This window comes from Chinchilla lanigera, unplaced genomic scaffold (assembly GCF_000276665.1).
Source record: "Chinchilla lanigera isolate Chin_1 unplaced genomic scaffold, ChiLan1.0 scaffold00059, whole genome shotgun sequence".
Classification (NCBI taxonomy): domain Eukaryota; kingdom Metazoa; phylum Chordata; class Mammalia; order Rodentia; family Chinchillidae; genus Chinchilla; species Chinchilla lanigera.
This window is the reverse complement of record NW_004955460.1, coordinates 13,512,775-13,529,315: the sequence shown is the minus strand read 5'-3', so window position 1 is coordinate 13,529,315 and position 16,541 is coordinate 13,512,775. Positions and strand designations below refer to the sequence as shown.

Below are 16,541 nucleotides of genomic sequence, written 5' to 3'. Positions count from 1 at the left end.
TATTCTAGGCCTCTTCTAGTTCCAGATGAACTTTAGGAGTGTTTTCTCTAGATCTGTGAGGTATACTAATGGTATTTTAATTGGGATTGTATTGAATCTGTGTAACAATTTTGGGAGTATGGCCATTTTCACAATGTTGGTTCTTCCTATCCATGAGCAAGGAATATCTTTCCATGTTCTGATACCCTCTTCGATCTCCTTTTTCAGAGTAGTATAATTTTCACTGTATAGATATTTACTACTTTTGTTAGATTGATTCCTAAGTATTTCATCTTTTTAGATGCCCTTGTGTACAGGAATGCTATTGACTTTTGATTGTTAACTTTGTATCCAGCTACACTACTGAATTTGGATATTAAATCCATGGGCCTTTTAGTGGAATTTTTGGGGTCTTCTATGTAGAGTATCATGTCATCTGCCAATAATGACAATTTCACTTCTTCCTTTCCTATCTTTATTCCTTTTATTTCTCTCTCTTGTCTAATTGCTCTAGCCAATATTTCCAGAACTACATTGAATAGGAGTGGTGACAGTAGACATCCTTGTCTTTTTTCTGATTTTAAAGTGAAATCTTTCAATGTTTGACCATTTAGTATGATGTTAGTTGTTGGTTTATCATAGATGGCTTTGATCAGTTTGAGGTAAAGGCCATCTATTCTATTTTCTGTAGGGTTTTCAACATGAATGAGTGTTGGAATTTATCTAAGGCTTTTTCTGCATCAATGGAGATGATCATGTGATTTTTGTCCTTGGCTCTATTGACATGGTGTATTACATTGATTAATTTGCATATATTGAACCATCCCTGCATTCCTGGTATGAATCCCACTTGGTCGTGGCATATAATCTTCTTGATGACTTGTTGTATTGTTTGCTAGTATTTAATTGAGAATTTTTGCATCTATATTCATCAGGGAGACTGGTCTGTAGTTCTCTTTCTTGGTTGGGCCTTTCTCTGATTTTGGTATCAGAATAATACTTGCCTCCAGGAATGAGTTGGAGAGAATTCCTTCCCTTTCAATTTCATTAAAGAGTTTGAAAAGAATTGGTGTTAAATCTTCCCTAAATTTCTTGTAGAATTCAGCTGTGAATCCATCAGGACCCAGGCTTTTCTTCATTGGCAAGTTTTTAATTACATTCTCAATTGCACTGGCTGATATTGAGTTATTCAGGATTTTTATATTTTCTTCATCCAGTTTTGGTAATTCACATGTATCTAGAAATCTCTCCATTTCTTCTGTGTTTTCCATCCTATGAGAGTAAAGACTTTCAAAGTAGGTATTGATGATCTTCTGAATTTCTACAGGATCTGTAGTGATTTCACCCCTTTCATTCTTTATTGTGTGTATTTCAGTTTTTTCTTTACTTTTTTTGATAAGGTTGGCTAGGGGTTTATCTATTTTATTTATTCTTTCAAAAAACCAACTCTTTAATTTATTAATTCTTTGTATTTTTTTTTTAGTCTCCATTGCATTAATTTCTGCCCTGAGCTTTATAATTTCCTGCCTTCTTTGGGCTTTGGGTTTGACTTGTTCTTCTCTTTCTAGAAGCCTGAAGAGCAGCATAAGACTGTTTCTTTGCGCTCATTTTGTTTTCTTGAGGTGGGAATTCACTGCTATAAATTTCCCTCTCAGGACTGACTGCTCTCATTGCATCCCACAAGTTCCTGTAAGTTGTATCTACATTTTCATTTGATTGTAAATAGTATTTAATTTCTACTTTGATTTCATCTGTGACCCATTGGTTGTTCAGGAGGATGTTATTTAATTTCCAACTGTTTATGAAGTTTTTGTGAATTCTTTTGTCATTAATTTCCAATTTCATTGCACTATGGTCTGATAGTAAACATGGGATAATTTCAGTTCCTTTGCATTTACTTAAACATGTTCTATGTGCTAGCATATGATCTATTTTAGAGAACATCCCATGTGCAGCTGAAAAGAATGTGTATTCTGATGTTGTTCAGTGGAACACTCATAAAGGTCTACTAAGTCCATTTGTTCACAACTTTGGTTAAGTTCTGTTATGTCTTTGCTGATTTTTTGTCTAGTTGCTCTATCTCTTTGTGACAATGGGGTGTTAAAGTCCCCTGCTATGATATGTGTTGCTGTTTATGTCACTTTTTATGTCTTCTAAAATCTGTCTTATATAGTTGGGTTTTCCTGTATTTGGTGCTTAGATATTTATGATTGTTATCTCTTCCTCTTGAAGTTTTCCCATCACAAGTATGTAGTGACCTTCTTTATCTCCTTTGATTGTTCTTGGTTTGAAGCTCATGTTGTCTGCAAACAGAACAGCTACACCTGCTTTTTTTCTGGGTTCCTGTTATATTCAGTATTGTTTTCCATCCTTTAATTTTCAGTCTATGAATTTCCTTTTGAGTTAAATGTGTTTCTTGTATACAGCATATTCTTGGATGTTGTTTCTTGATCCACTCTGCTAGTCTGCTTCTTTTGGTTGATGCAGAGACCATTTACCTTGATGGTTATAACTGATATGTATTGGCTTTTCTTTGTCATGTTATTTTCCTGCTGTTGGATCCTTCTTTTTCCCTCTGTTTAATTGCTTGCTCTGCTTGGTGGTTCCTTGTTGTTCTTGAAGTTGTGGTCTGTTTTATCTTTTTCTAGAATATCTTTTAGTACTCTCTGTAGGATTGGTTTGGCGCTCATGAATTTCTTCAGTTGTTCTTTATCATGAAAATATTTTATTTCTCCATTAAATTTGAAGGACAGTTTTGCAGGGTACATCAGTCTGGGTTGGAAGTTGTTTTCTTTCAGTACCTGAAATACTTCACTCCAAGTTCTTCTTGACTTGATTGTTTGTGTTGAGAAATCTGCTGTGATTCTGATGGGTTTTCCTTTGTGCGTGACCTGCTTCTTTCCTCTAACCACTTTTAATATTCTGATCTTTTGTTGAGTGTCTGGGCTCTTGATCACGACATGTCTGGGTGTAGATTTATTTTGGTTATGATTAACTGGAATTCTATTTGCTTCACTTCTCTGTATGTAATTCTTTTTCCATGCCTGGGAAATTTCCTACTATTATTTCTGCAAATAGTCTTTTTATGACATTTGTGTTCACGCATGCTGTTTCATTGATGCCTATTAATCTGACATTGTTTTTCTTTGCTTTATCTTGCAGTTGTTGAACTGTTATTTACTGGTTCTTTGTTGTTTTTAAGAAATCCTTCCTTTCACATTCATTAGTAGCAATACTGTCTTCAAGGTCTGAAATTCTATCTTCAGCTTCATTCAGGAGGTTTTGCTTTTGATGGAATTTTTAATTTCCTGGATATCTGTCTGAATCTGTTTCCTGCATTGTAGTTCTTTTCTACATTGTTCACTCAAGGTTTCCATGAGTTGTCTATGCTTTTCTATTTTATTATAAATGTCTTCTTTGGATGTGCTGAGCATTTCTTTCATTATTGTTGTCATTTCTTTTTTTACCTGAGAGATTATTTCTGATCTGATGTCTTCTATGGCCTGATGGAGTTATTTCTTTACTTCAGTTGCTAACATTTCAGAAACTTCCCATGTATAACTCCCAGGCTCTTCTGTGTTGATGTCTCCTGGACTTGTTCTGGGTGGTGTGGAGGTCTGAGATTGCATTTTGCTCCTTCATTTTGTCATTTTTGAAGATCCAGAGGTTCCCTCGAGTGTAGCCTCACACTCCCGATTGCATGTGAGTGGCAGGGCGAGTGTCCAAAGATCCCCAGTGCTCAGTGCATCTCCTGTGCTCATGTGTGGTGGCAAGGTGGGGTCCCAGATGCTCCCAAAACTTTCTTGCATTCAGTTGGCTCCCAGGCATGTGAGGGACTGGCAGGTGAAAACTCACTGGAGTTCCTGAATCTGTCTGGAGTTCAGCCCAGCTTCCACAAGAGTAGGGGGAATGCAGATTGTGGTTCCTGAAGCTTCAGATATTTCCCAGGACCGAGCCTTGTTCCCACACCAGCAGGGGAGGGGTGTGAGGGTGGAGTCCTTGAGGCCACTGACTCTGGGTTTCAGCTGGGCTCCCAGGGATGTGCAGGTTGGGCTGGTAGTGACCACTGAGGCCCCAGAAGTTGTCCACTGCTCCAACTGCCTCACACACTAGTGGGGGAGGTGTGAGAGCAGCTCACCAGGGTTTCTGAAAATGTCCAGGGTTCAGCCCAGCACCTGCAGTATCTTTTCATTTTCTAAAATCCTCTTTGATCACTTTTCTCAGAGTACTGTAATTTTTCACTGTACCGGTCTTATATTTCCCTTGTTCAATGGATTCCTAAGTATTCCTTTTTGTAGATGCCATTATAAAAGTGTGGTTTCCCTAATTCTCAGTGCATTTGTTGTTTGTGTACAGGAATGCTACTGACTTTTGAGAGTTGATTTTGTATCCAGCGATGATACTGATTTTGATTATTAAATCTATAAGCCTTTTGGTAGAGATTTTGGGGTCCTCCATGTAGAGTATCATGTCATCTGCAAATAATAATTTCACTTCTTTCTTTCCTATCCTTATTCCTTTTATTTCTCTCTCTCATCTAATTGCTCTGGCTAATACTTTTGCAACTATACTGAATAGGAGTGGTGACAGAGCACATCATTGTCTTGTTCCTGATTTTAAAGTGAAAGTTTTCAAATTTTGTCCATTTAGTGTGATGTTGTGTGTTGTTCATGTGTTTGACATAGATGGCTTTTATCAGAGTGAGGTAAAGACCATCTATTCCTATTTTCTGTATAGTTTTTATTATGAATGACCGGTGGAATTTATCAAAAGCTTTTTCTGCATCTACTGAGATAATCATGTGATTTTTGTCTTTGGCTCTATAGATATAGTGTATTACATTAATTGACTTGCACATATTGAACCTACCTGCATTCCTGGGATGAATCCCACTTGGTCATGGTATATAATCCTCTTGATGATTTGTTGCATTCTGTTTGTTACTTTCTTATTGAGAATTTTTGCATCTATATTCATTAGGGAGATTGGCCTGTAGTTCTCTTTTTTGGTTGGTTCCTTCTCTGGTTTTTGTATCAGTGTAATGCTTAACTCTGGGAATGAGTTAAGGAGAATCACTTCCCTTTTAATTTCATTAAAGAGTTTGAGAAACATTGGCATTAAATCTTCTCTAAAGTTCTCTTACAGTTCAGCTCTCAATCCATCAGGACCTGTAAGTTTTTTATTACATTTGAAATTTCTCTGGCTGATACTGACTTATTCAGGGTTTTTATATCTTCTAAATTCAGCTTTGGTAATTCATATATATCTAGGAATCTGTCCATTTCCTCTGCATTTTCCATCCTATGAGAGTAAAGATTTTCAAAGTAGGTACAGATAATCTTCCGAATTTCTATAGGATCTGTAATGATTTTATCCCTTTCACTCTTTGTTGCATGTATTTCAGTTTTCCCCTTCCTTTTTTGATAAGGTTGGTGAGGGGTTTATCAATTTAATGTATTCTTTTAAAGAACTAACTCTTTGACTCATTAATTCTTTGTATTGTTTTCTTAGTCTCAATTGCATAATTTCTTCCCTAAGCCTTATAATTTCCTGCCTTCTTTGGGCTTTGGGCTTGACTTGCTCTTCTTTTTCTAGAAGCTTGAGTTGCAGCATAAGATTATTTGTGCTCGCTCTGTTTTCCTGAGGTGGGAATTCACCACTATAAATTTCCCTGTGAGAACTATTTTCCTTGCATCCCATAAGTTCCTATAAGTTGTGTTTGCACTTTCATTTGATTGTACATATTAATTTCTTCTTGAATTTTATCTGTGACCCATTGTTTCAGGAGTGTGTTATTTAATTTCCATGTGTTTATGGAGTTTTTGTGATTTCTTTTACCGTTTTTATTGCACTATGGTTAGATACTGTGCATGGGATAATTTCAATTCCTTTGCATTTACTTAAGTATATTCTATGTGCTAGTATATGATCTATTTTAGAGAATGTCCCACGTACAGCTAAAAAGAATGTGTATTCTGATGTTGTTGGGTGGAACACTCTGTAAAGGTCTAGTAATTCCATTTGTTCACAACTTTGGTTTAGTTTTTTCTGGGTTCCTGTCACATTGAGTATTGTTTTTCATCCTTTGATTTTCATTCTACCAATTTCCCTTTGAATTAAATGTGTTTCTCTATACAGCATATTGCTGGATTTTATTTCTTCCTTTTCCCCTCTGTTTAATTGTTTACTCTGCTTGGTGGTTCCTTTCTATTGTTGTTTTTGAAATTGTGGTCATTTTTATCGCTTTCTAGGATATGTTGTAGTACTCTTTGTAGGGTTGCTTTGGCACTCATGAAGTTCTGCGGTTGTTGTTTATCATGGAAATATTTTATTTTTCCATTAATTTTGAAGGATAGTTTTACAGGGTACATCAATCTGGGTTGGAAGTTGTTTTCTTTGAGAACCTCAAATACTTCACTCCAAGCTCTTCTTCATCTCATGGTTTGTGTTGAGAAATCTACCATGATTCTGATGGGCTTTCCTTTATAGATGATCTGTTTCTTTTCTCTAACAGCTTTTCATATCTGGTTTTTTGCTGATTTGTGGGATCTTGATTATTATATGTCTGGGTGTAGATTTATTTTAGTTATGGCTAATTGGGGTTCTATATACCTCACTTACCTGTATATCTGATTCTTTTCCATGCTTGGGAAATTTTCTGCTTTTACTTCCACAAATAGTCTTTTTATGTCACTTGTGTTGACTCCCATTGTTTCACTGACACCTATTAGTCTAACATTGTTTTTCTTTGCTTCATCTTGTAGCTGTTGAATTGTTTTTTCCTGGTTCCTTGTCATTTTTAAGAGATCCTTTCTTCACTATCATTAGCTCTAATGCTGTCCTCAAGGTCTGAAAGTCTATCTTCAGCTTTGTTCAAGCAGTTTTGCCAGCTTTCAATGGAATTTTAATTTCTTGGATATCTGTTTGAATCTGTTTCATGCATTCTACTTCTTTCCTATACTGTTTATTCAAGGTTTCTATCATTTTCCTATGCTCATCTATTCTTTTATCTATGTCTTCTTTAGATGTGATGAGCAATTCTTTCATTATTGTTGTCAGAAGTTTCAGGTGTATGATTTCCAAGCTCTTCTGTGTTGATGTCTCCTGGACTTGTTCTGGGTGGGGTAGAGGTCTGAGATTGCGTCTTGCTCCTTCAGTTTGTCATTTTCAAAGATCTGGATTTTCCCTAGAGCCCAATCTCACTCCCACAATTGTGTGGAATTGGCAGGGCAAGGACCCCATGGTTTCCACTTCTCAGCATGGCTCCTGCAATGGTGTGTGGGGGCTGGGTGCAGTTGCCAATGCCAAAGCCTTCCAGGGTTCTGTTGGTTCCCATACCTTTGACCTGGGAAGGCTTGTGAGCAGACTGGGACCCTGGAACCTCTGGCTCCACCCCCACTGCCATTGTAAGAAGGTTGTTCTGACCCAGGAAGCCTCAATAATGATCCGGAATCCCAGGAAACCTAGGGAGATTTGAAAATGACAAAAAGAAGGAGCAAAATGCAATCTAAGCTCTCCACCCCACATAGAACAAGTCCAGGAAATAACATGGAAGAACATGAAAGTGACACACCAGAAATTTGTGAAATGATAGCAACTGAAGTAAAGAAACAACTACATCAGGCTATAGAGGAAATCAGATCAGAAATAATCTCTCAGGTAAGAAAAGAAATGGAAACCATAATGAAAGAATTGATCAGCACATCGAAAGAAGACATAGATAAAAAATAGAGGAACACAAAAATGATGGAAATCTTGAATGAATAATATAGGAAAGAATTAGAATGCATGAAACAGATTCAAACAGATATCCAGGAAATTAAAAATTCCATTGAAAGCTGGCAAAACTGCTGGAACAAAATGGAAGACACACTTTCAGACCTTGAAGACAGCAATGCAGCTAGTGATCATGAAAGATCTCTTAAAAATAACAAGGAACCAGCAAATAATAATTCAACAGCTGCAAGATGAGGCAAAGAAAAACAATATAAGACTGCCAGGTGTCAATGAATGAGCAGGAGGCAATATGAATGATATGAAAAGACTATTTGTAGAAGTAACACCTGACATACACATAAGTGAGGCATCTAGAACTCCAATTAGCCATAACCAAAACAAATCTACACCCAGACACATAATAAAGATCCCAGAAATTCAGCAAAAGACAGAATATTGGCAGGAGCTGAGCTGAACCCCAGGTCCAGCAGCCTGAGTGACTGTACTCTGAGCACGCCCCCCCAAAGGAGTGGGAACCAGTCTGGGTCCTGGACAGCATCTGGAGCCTTTACCATGACCTGCCTCCTCTGCAACATTGCAAAAGCAAGGCTGAATCCTGGACAACTTCAGCGAGCTCAGTGAACACACCCCACCCTTCCCTCACCAGCCTGCAAACCAGGCAGAACCCTGGACAGCAGAGAGCAGGAATTAGAGGTGTGTACAATATGCACCACTGTGTTTTTTAATTGGTGTATTTAGAACATTAGAGTTTAGAGGATTATTGATGTGCCAAGGCTTAGTGTGCCATTTTATGTTCTGGTTTTTGTTTGTTCTCTTTGTTTTTCATTTTTTTTACTTCTGCCCCCTGTGGGTTACTTGAATATTTTTTAGAATGCCATTTTTTAGTGTTTTTGAGTGTATCTCTTTGTGTTGCTCTAGGTATTACATTACACATACGTAATTTATCAGTCTGCTGGTATTGTCATTTTACTAGTTTGAGGGATATTTAGAAGTATTATCTCCTTTTGTCCCTTTTCTATCTCTTACATTATAATTGTTTTAAATGATTTTTTCCTGCTTACACTCAGAACCAGGTCAGAAAGTATTACAATTTTTATTTGACAATTTTTTTATTCTTGGTGTAGTGAAAGATTTTTCACTTGAAACTTGATTGTCTTTGCATAATATAAGGGACACTATGTCTTTTCTAACCTCTCTTTTAGCCAGTTTTTCTGACATTGCTCAGGCAGAGGAAGTGAGGTTAGGCTGAGGTAGAAGCCCAGGTTCTCCATTCAGCCTCCATTGGCTCAAAGTGGGGCCTGGGGCCCTTGTTGCTGTGGGGTGAGAGTGGAAGTTGCAACTCTGCAGGGTCCCCACTGACACTCAGTGGGAAAAGCTTTCTTGCCACAGAGCAAGTCCTTACTGTGACCCTGCAGGGTGTGGTTAGAGGGGATACCTCTGTGTTAGTGTATGGACATGCAGGCTCCACATAACTTCACCTGCATGGTACAGAGGACTTACACCCAATGTGAAGAAAGTTCCAACTCTGAACCCATCTCCCCTAGATCTGTCCCAGTTGAGGGGTTGGGTGCCTTACAGTCTGGCAAGTGAAGTCTAGCCTCTCCACTTGGCCTCTGCAGATGTAGGCTGAGGTGCAGTCATAGCTGCTTTGCAGAATGTGGATGTTCTTTTACATAGTGGTCAGTCAGGAACAGCTTCAGGTGAAGGCACAAGAGAAGCTTAAGAAAAATACATTTTAGTGTATTTATAGGTCCTGGAGAAGGCAGCATGGCATGCTACATACCTAGGGCCATGTGGAAAAGATACCAGAGTGGTCAAGAGGTAGAAGATAGGAATAGAAGAAAGCGTTAGGGAAGAACATTTCTTGAGGTTTCCACAGGCCAGACAAAGCAGGGTAGGGCAAATTGTTTGCACTGGCTCATTTGAACAGTTTTACTGGGCTATAAGCCACAGGGGTGGTCCTTGGTTGCCTGGGACCTGGGCATGGGATGATTACTGCAGAGTAACACTACCCCCTGGGTACACAGGCCAGACAGAAGGGAGCACTGATCAAAGTTACGCTCCTGGCTGAACCATTCCCTGTTTCTCAGAATTGGGAGGAGCGATGTCTTCCCAGACAGAAAGGTTTTTTAAAGGTGTAGTCAAAGGCTTTTAAAGGTATCATAATATCTGGGGGAGTGCATACATACATACAAGACATGGTGTAGAACAAGTTTTTCTAAAGCTGTCAGTCACAGTAGGCTGCCCCTTCCTTGCCATTTGGTTGGATGGAACAGTCGGCTTTTTTGTAAGGGCTTTTACTGGTGTTTCGTGGTTGTTGACTTCTTCATCTCCAACTTTGGAATATTTGAGGCACAAAGAAAACCTGAGAAACTACCGCCATGGCATGCTGTGGTGCTGAGATCCCTAGTGTGTCTCTTTTTCTCTCTACATTGCAGTCTTTTTATGTTTGTTGAATACACAGTTCTGAGGATTTTTTATTTTTGTATATGGGAGAAGGAACAGGGAAAACTACTTGCTTAATCTTCCCAAAGATGTGAATCTCATCTTTGTAAAAGATGTTGACATCTCATTTTTCTTTTAATACTTGAAAGATGTTACTGCATGATCTGCTGGTCCTCACTGGTTCTGACAAGAAGTCTGTTTCCCCTTCCTTTCTATATATGGGATTTTTTTATTTCTAGCTGCTTTTAAGATTTCATCACTTGTTTTAAGCAGTTCTACTTGGGGTTTACTGAGGTTCTTAAATATGTGCATGTACTATTCCTGTGAAACTGACACATTTGGTCATTTTTAAAAAGCATATATTTCACGGAATAAAATTAACTTTTTGTGTGTGTGAAGTTCTTTGAATTTAAACATATGTATAGCTGGGCATGGTGGCACACACCCATCATACCGGCACTCAGGAAGCTGAGGCAGAAGGATTGCCATGAGTTTGAGGCAAGCCTGGGCTTCAAAGTGAGCTCAAGGCCTGGTTGAACTATATAGCAAGACTCTGCCTCAAAAACAAAACCCACATGTATAGAATTCATGTAAACTACCACCTCACCTCAGAATACAAAATCATTCCATCACCCTAAAAATTTTCCATGTGCTGATCTTTTGTAGAAAAGTATTTCTTGATATATTTGTTCTGTCCCTTTACTTTCAGACTGCAATTAAATGCATATAATGGACAACTTCAAATTGTCCCACAGCTCACTGTTACACTTCCCTTTTGTTACTGTTATTTTAAGGTTTCTGGTGTATTATTATAGTTATAACTATAATGAATGTCTTCAGGCTCACTAATGCTTTCTTCTGTGGTTTCTAATCTGTTATTAATCATTTCTAGTGTATTTGTCATCTCAAAGACTCTACTTTTCATCCCACAATTCTACAATGTTGGATTTACTTAACTAGAAATAGTATAATCCTTTCAAGGATTTTAAAGTTCTGTTAAGTTCTGGAGAGAATTTGTTTAGGCAGAACCTATTGATATTTGGGGCTGGGTAATTCTTTACTATAAGGGGATATCTTATTCTTTGTAGGGTATTTAGTAGTGTACCTGGTCTCTAACCACTATTTGACAGGAATGCCACATAGTGTAAACTAGGAATCATTTATTACATTTTTAAAAGACCATTTTTAAAAAGAAGAAGAAAATGTAAGTAGAGACTACAGTATGTGGCAAGAAAAGCCAGAACATTTACATAGAAATTTCTACCTCCTGCTATGGGGGACATCTTTTCACCATTTGAAACTAATGGTAGTACAAGAAAAAAATTCTTATTTTTCCAGTATAGAGTCCTAAAACCACAACTTTTAAAACTAAAAAACATGTAAGTCAAGTCCAATTATGTGACCTTGGGCAGATTTTTAACTCTCTGAGCCTTTTTTCCTCTTGTGAAATAGAGCAAATATATACTTATCATTTAGGCTGTTAGAGAACTAAATGAAAATAAAAGTAGATAGGTCAATACATAAAGCTAGCAGCTGCTACTGTTATTTCACTTCAGGAATGTGCTCTTCATTTATGGTTTACTGTCCAGTTGTGTTTTGCTAACATGGGGCATTGTCATCTATCTTTCAAATCATACAGAAGGATTTTCTGTGATGTGTACACTGCAAGCACATATTACCCAGGTGCTCAATAGTCCTGGGGATGTTATTAAACCCATGTTCGTCATCAGTGAAAAACAGTAAGTATCAACCAGAGAAATATTTGTTTAGCAAGGCAGTCTTTTCCTGAGATGAGGGCTAACATTATTGCCTAAGTGATCCCCCTACCTCAGCCTCCTAGGTAGCTGGGACTACAGGCATGCACTGTCGTGCCTGGCTCTTAGCTAGTTAGTCTTAATGGCCTAGATGATTTTTAAAAGCCCAAAGTTTGTTACAAAATAAACCATATGTATTTTATTGTACTTGGATTTTTTTTTTCAAGACAAGGTCTTGCTATCTGCAGTACAGGCTGCCTTTCAATTCAGTTATGTAGCCCAGGCTGGCCTCAAACTCGTGGCAATCCTCCTGCCTCAGCCTCCTGTGTGCTGGGATTACAAACATATATCACTATGCCTGGCTGGATATGTCTTTAATTAGTAACAGATGTTTAGCAAAACATTTACTATGTAAACTGTTAAGATTTTTAAAAGATGACAATATAATACAGAAGACTACAATTTAATATAAGCAAATTTTAAATGATTTAAAACTCAGTTTGTTAATAAAATCATTTACAAAGGCCTTTTCTCACATAGTTGGATTTCTGTGCTGAGTAATCTAACTTTTGTACTGTCCCACAGGTTTCTTTAAATGGTTTATAATTAGTTTTAATTGGGTAAATTAACCCTGTATTATACAACTGTCAAAGGTAATTATACTCTTAAACAAAACTTATATTCTAACTAAATTTATGAACAAACCAGTTTTTCTATTCAATTTTAAATTTCTAAGTAGGTTGCATTAAACTTTCTTAAGTATTTTCTGTGTACCTTAAGTATTTTTTCCCTACCTTCTCCTCAGCTGAGGGTCTCACTGGGTAGCCAGGGAGATCCTCGAGATCCTCCTCCCTCAGCCTGTGATTACGGGCTTGTACCACCACACCAGGGTTCTATGTGCTTTTTACATTCACTTTTATATCACTTTAATTAATCAAGTTGTAATAAAAATGCATATGAATAAAAAACTATTTTCACACTTACTCTAGTATCTAGTTTGGTAATTATAGGGATGCATATATAATGATGAACTAGAATCTTTTTGTCTTAAAAGCTACTAAAGATTAAAGATTAAATTGCCCATAATTGGTGGACCAGAACAGACAGTGCAGAAATCTTTAAAAGATATTGGGTTCTGGCAAAATTTTAGCCTGAACATTTTTGATTATTTTCACTATTTACACATTTATTTTTAGACACACACACATATATATATAGCAGGCAGGAGTAATAACCTAGTTTTTAGGAAAGTGTCACTGCTCTGAATGTGTGCATGTATACACACATACAGTTGAATCATGGAATTGCTATTTTTATAGGTCAAAACTGGTGGAATATTGGCAATTTTATATGATTTAGGCTAAAAAACATTTATATATTTCTACACATATAAAAGTCAGTGTCTAATTTGTTTTGTACTATGCATACATTTGTGCTAGTGTTGTATTTATAATTTTAAAAAGTAGTTTCTTCTTCATTTTTTTTTTGGTTTTTCTCCGGTACCGGGAACTGAACTCACGACCTTGAGCTTGCCAGGCAGGCGCTTTGCCGCTGAGCTAAATCCCCAGCCCAAGTAGTTTCTTCTTGCAACTGCTGAGTCATTAGAAGAACTGAAATGTTACTGTGCAGCTGAGAACATGACTTGTTCTGTGGTCACTGGTATGGAACTGAATAGGTTGCATATTTGTGCTCTGCACAGGTCTCTGATGGATTTGAGTGTCATATCTAAAACGGGTGCACTAACTTAACACTCTGGACGAGCCTGAGTCACTAGAACCAATGTGGACTTTATTGAAGTGGAACTGTATTAACTTGGTAAAGACACAGAGTCACTCTGTGGCTGCTCTCAGACTCTCAGGAACTGCAGCTCCTGTGGGCTCTTGATGAAAGTGCGCGGTGCTTGTGTTAGTGCTACTTCCTCGTTAAGTGTAATTATTTGGGGTTTTCTGAGTAACATGAGGTGTAACTTTGCAGCCTAGGCATTTAATATGTAATGATAAAGCCTTGTCTCCACTTAAAACTTACAGGTATAGTTAGACACTTCCATTTTGGAAACCAAGAAGATGCCCATGAATTTCTTCAGTACACCACTGACGCTATGCAGGAAGCATGTTTGACTGGTATTGATGAGTGAGTACAAGTCGTTTCTTTAGTTTACATCGCTGGCTTACCACGCTTGTTTTGCCTTTTATGTTGAAAATACACGGATCTGTTTGCTTTACCTTTTGGTTTTGCATTGCCTTTTCTCCACCTGTTTTGCATCATTTTAAAATGACTAAGATTTAAAAAGATGTGCTTACTTTCCCATTTTGAATTTGTTCAATTATAGATGCCAGGAAATAAAGATGGTTTTGCTACTCTTTAACTTCTGAGTGTCAGGATGCCTTGGCAGATCTAGAAGTACCAGCTTCTCTTTTCCAATTGTGCCAGTCATTTTATCTATTGACCTCCAGCCTTATAAATGTTTCCTGTCTTTCTCTCTCTCTCTCTCTCTCTCTCTCTCTCTCTCTCTCTCTCTCTCTCTCTCTCTCTCTTTCTCTGTTACCAATTCCTATAACTTCTTCCTAAAATCTAAATGCAGACTCAAGAGAAGGGTGGGTAAGACAGTTATGTAACATTCCTAACCCACCCGCTACTGCCCACGCACCCAGTTCCCACACCTTTGCATTCCACTCGCTTCCTGGCCCTCATGGTCTGGATGATGACAGACTCTGCCTTCTCCACCTTCCCCAAGTCCCACTCCGGGTCACAAGCCTGCTGAAGGTGTCTTCCTCCTGCTGCTTTGCTTCTGAGCAAAATTCCTGCCTTGATTTCAAAGTCCCTTCACAATTTAGCTCCTTCCATCCTCCTCCCCAGATCCTCACTGTGTTCCTCCAGGCAAGGCCGATCTCTGGGTATCATGCAGGGTGATTTTTTATTTTCTATGGCTCTCCTCTCTGAATTCTTGTTCTTTTATAAATATACATGCTTTTAAAATCTAATTACAGCATCTGTACCTTTGCAGAATTCTTGTATCACTGTTTTGTCTTTTTCAGATAAAACAGACACACCCAGGCCACCACACTTGTTTGTCAGATATTTGGAGGGTATCTAAGATCTAGAGGTAAATTTTTGTTCACAAGTCAATAAAGTGGCACATGCCTGTGATATTAGAATGCCGATTTTAGAAATAAGGAAAAGTAGAGACTCCCTCTTCCTCCCCAGAGGCAGCCCCTGTACCAGTTCCTAGTATATCCTTCTGGTAGTCTCTTATTCATGAGCAAGCTGAGAGCCAACTATAGAATACTTTTGTTTTTCCCTTAACATTAGTAATAATGTTTATATTTGAACACATATAGGTTTAACAGATTCTTTTATAACTGGAGCAGTGTCCATTTAATTCACTCTTCTATTGATGGATACCTAGCTTTCCATTCTGTTGTTACCACCGGTGCCTTATTGAACAGCACCCGTGTACTCACGCTTTTGTGTCTATGTAAAAGTGTATATGACAAACTCTTGGTATTAGAATTTGAGTCATAAGATATATTTTAAATGTTAATACTGCCATGCTTTCATTCTAAGAAGTCATACCTGTTTATATTCCATCCAGTAGTGTACAAGGGGCTAAATTCATAAGACTTTTTCCTACATTGTATATAAGATTAACTTATTTCCCAATGTAATAGAATAAAAGTTATACTGTTTTAATTTTTTTACCTTGAAATAGTATTTGTATTCTGTAATTCAATACTTGAGACTGCCATACTGATTATACTTAGCTTATCTTTTGCATTTTATTTTTATTTCAGTCCAATGTTTAAATTGCAAGGGTGTTTCAGATACTTTTGAGCCAGATCTTGATACTACATTGGACATAAAGGTAAGTTTAATAGTTTTTGTTGTGGTTAAGTTTTAAATCTCTTTTACTCTTTGACTTTTTGCTTTATAAAACCAGATTTTGATATCTATATTAGCAAACCTTAGATGGCTCTTCTTCTTTAAAAGTTGTTTTAGAATCTTGCATTTTTGAACTATATTTTTGTTATTCTTGAGCTTTTATTTTTCTGATTACAGATGTAACACATGCTTATGATGAAAAGCACAAGCATTGCAGGTATATTAAAGTCTGCCCTTCAGCATTGTTGCTCTTCGTCATCTGATATGCACTGCTCCAGAATAGATTACATCCTTTTTATAAAAATGACATTATGAGCAGGGCACAGTGCTGCATGTGTATAATGCCAGGATTCTGGGAGGCTGAGACAGGGGATCACAAGTTTCAACCCAAAGTGGGAAACTTAAAAACTTAAAAATAAGGGATGGACTGGGACTGTAGCTCAGTGTGAAGGCCCTCTATTCAATACTCAGGATTGCAAAAAAGAAAAAAGGAGAAAATTTTTAAAAAGGGATTATGCCTTAGTCTATCTGTCCACTTGCCGTTTTCATTTCCCTCTGCATAGAGACCTTCCATATCAGCATGTTTGGGCAGTTGGTGGTGGTCCAGTAGGTGGATATAGTTCCTTGTTGCTTTCTACTTTTATAGTATTTTAAGTAAAGCTGCAGTGAGCTACCTCATTATGTATTTAATAATTAATACATCATTATATAATTAATACATTTAATCTGCTTGTTTTAATTGGGGTG

At 37.5% G+C, this 16,541-nt stretch overlaps 1 pseudogene; it reads left to right on the top strand.

Annotated features, from left to right (window-relative positions):
- LOC102015385 overlaps positions 1–16,541 on the top strand; it is a 34,938-nt pseudogene that overhangs the window by 1,996 nt on the left and 16,401 nt on the right.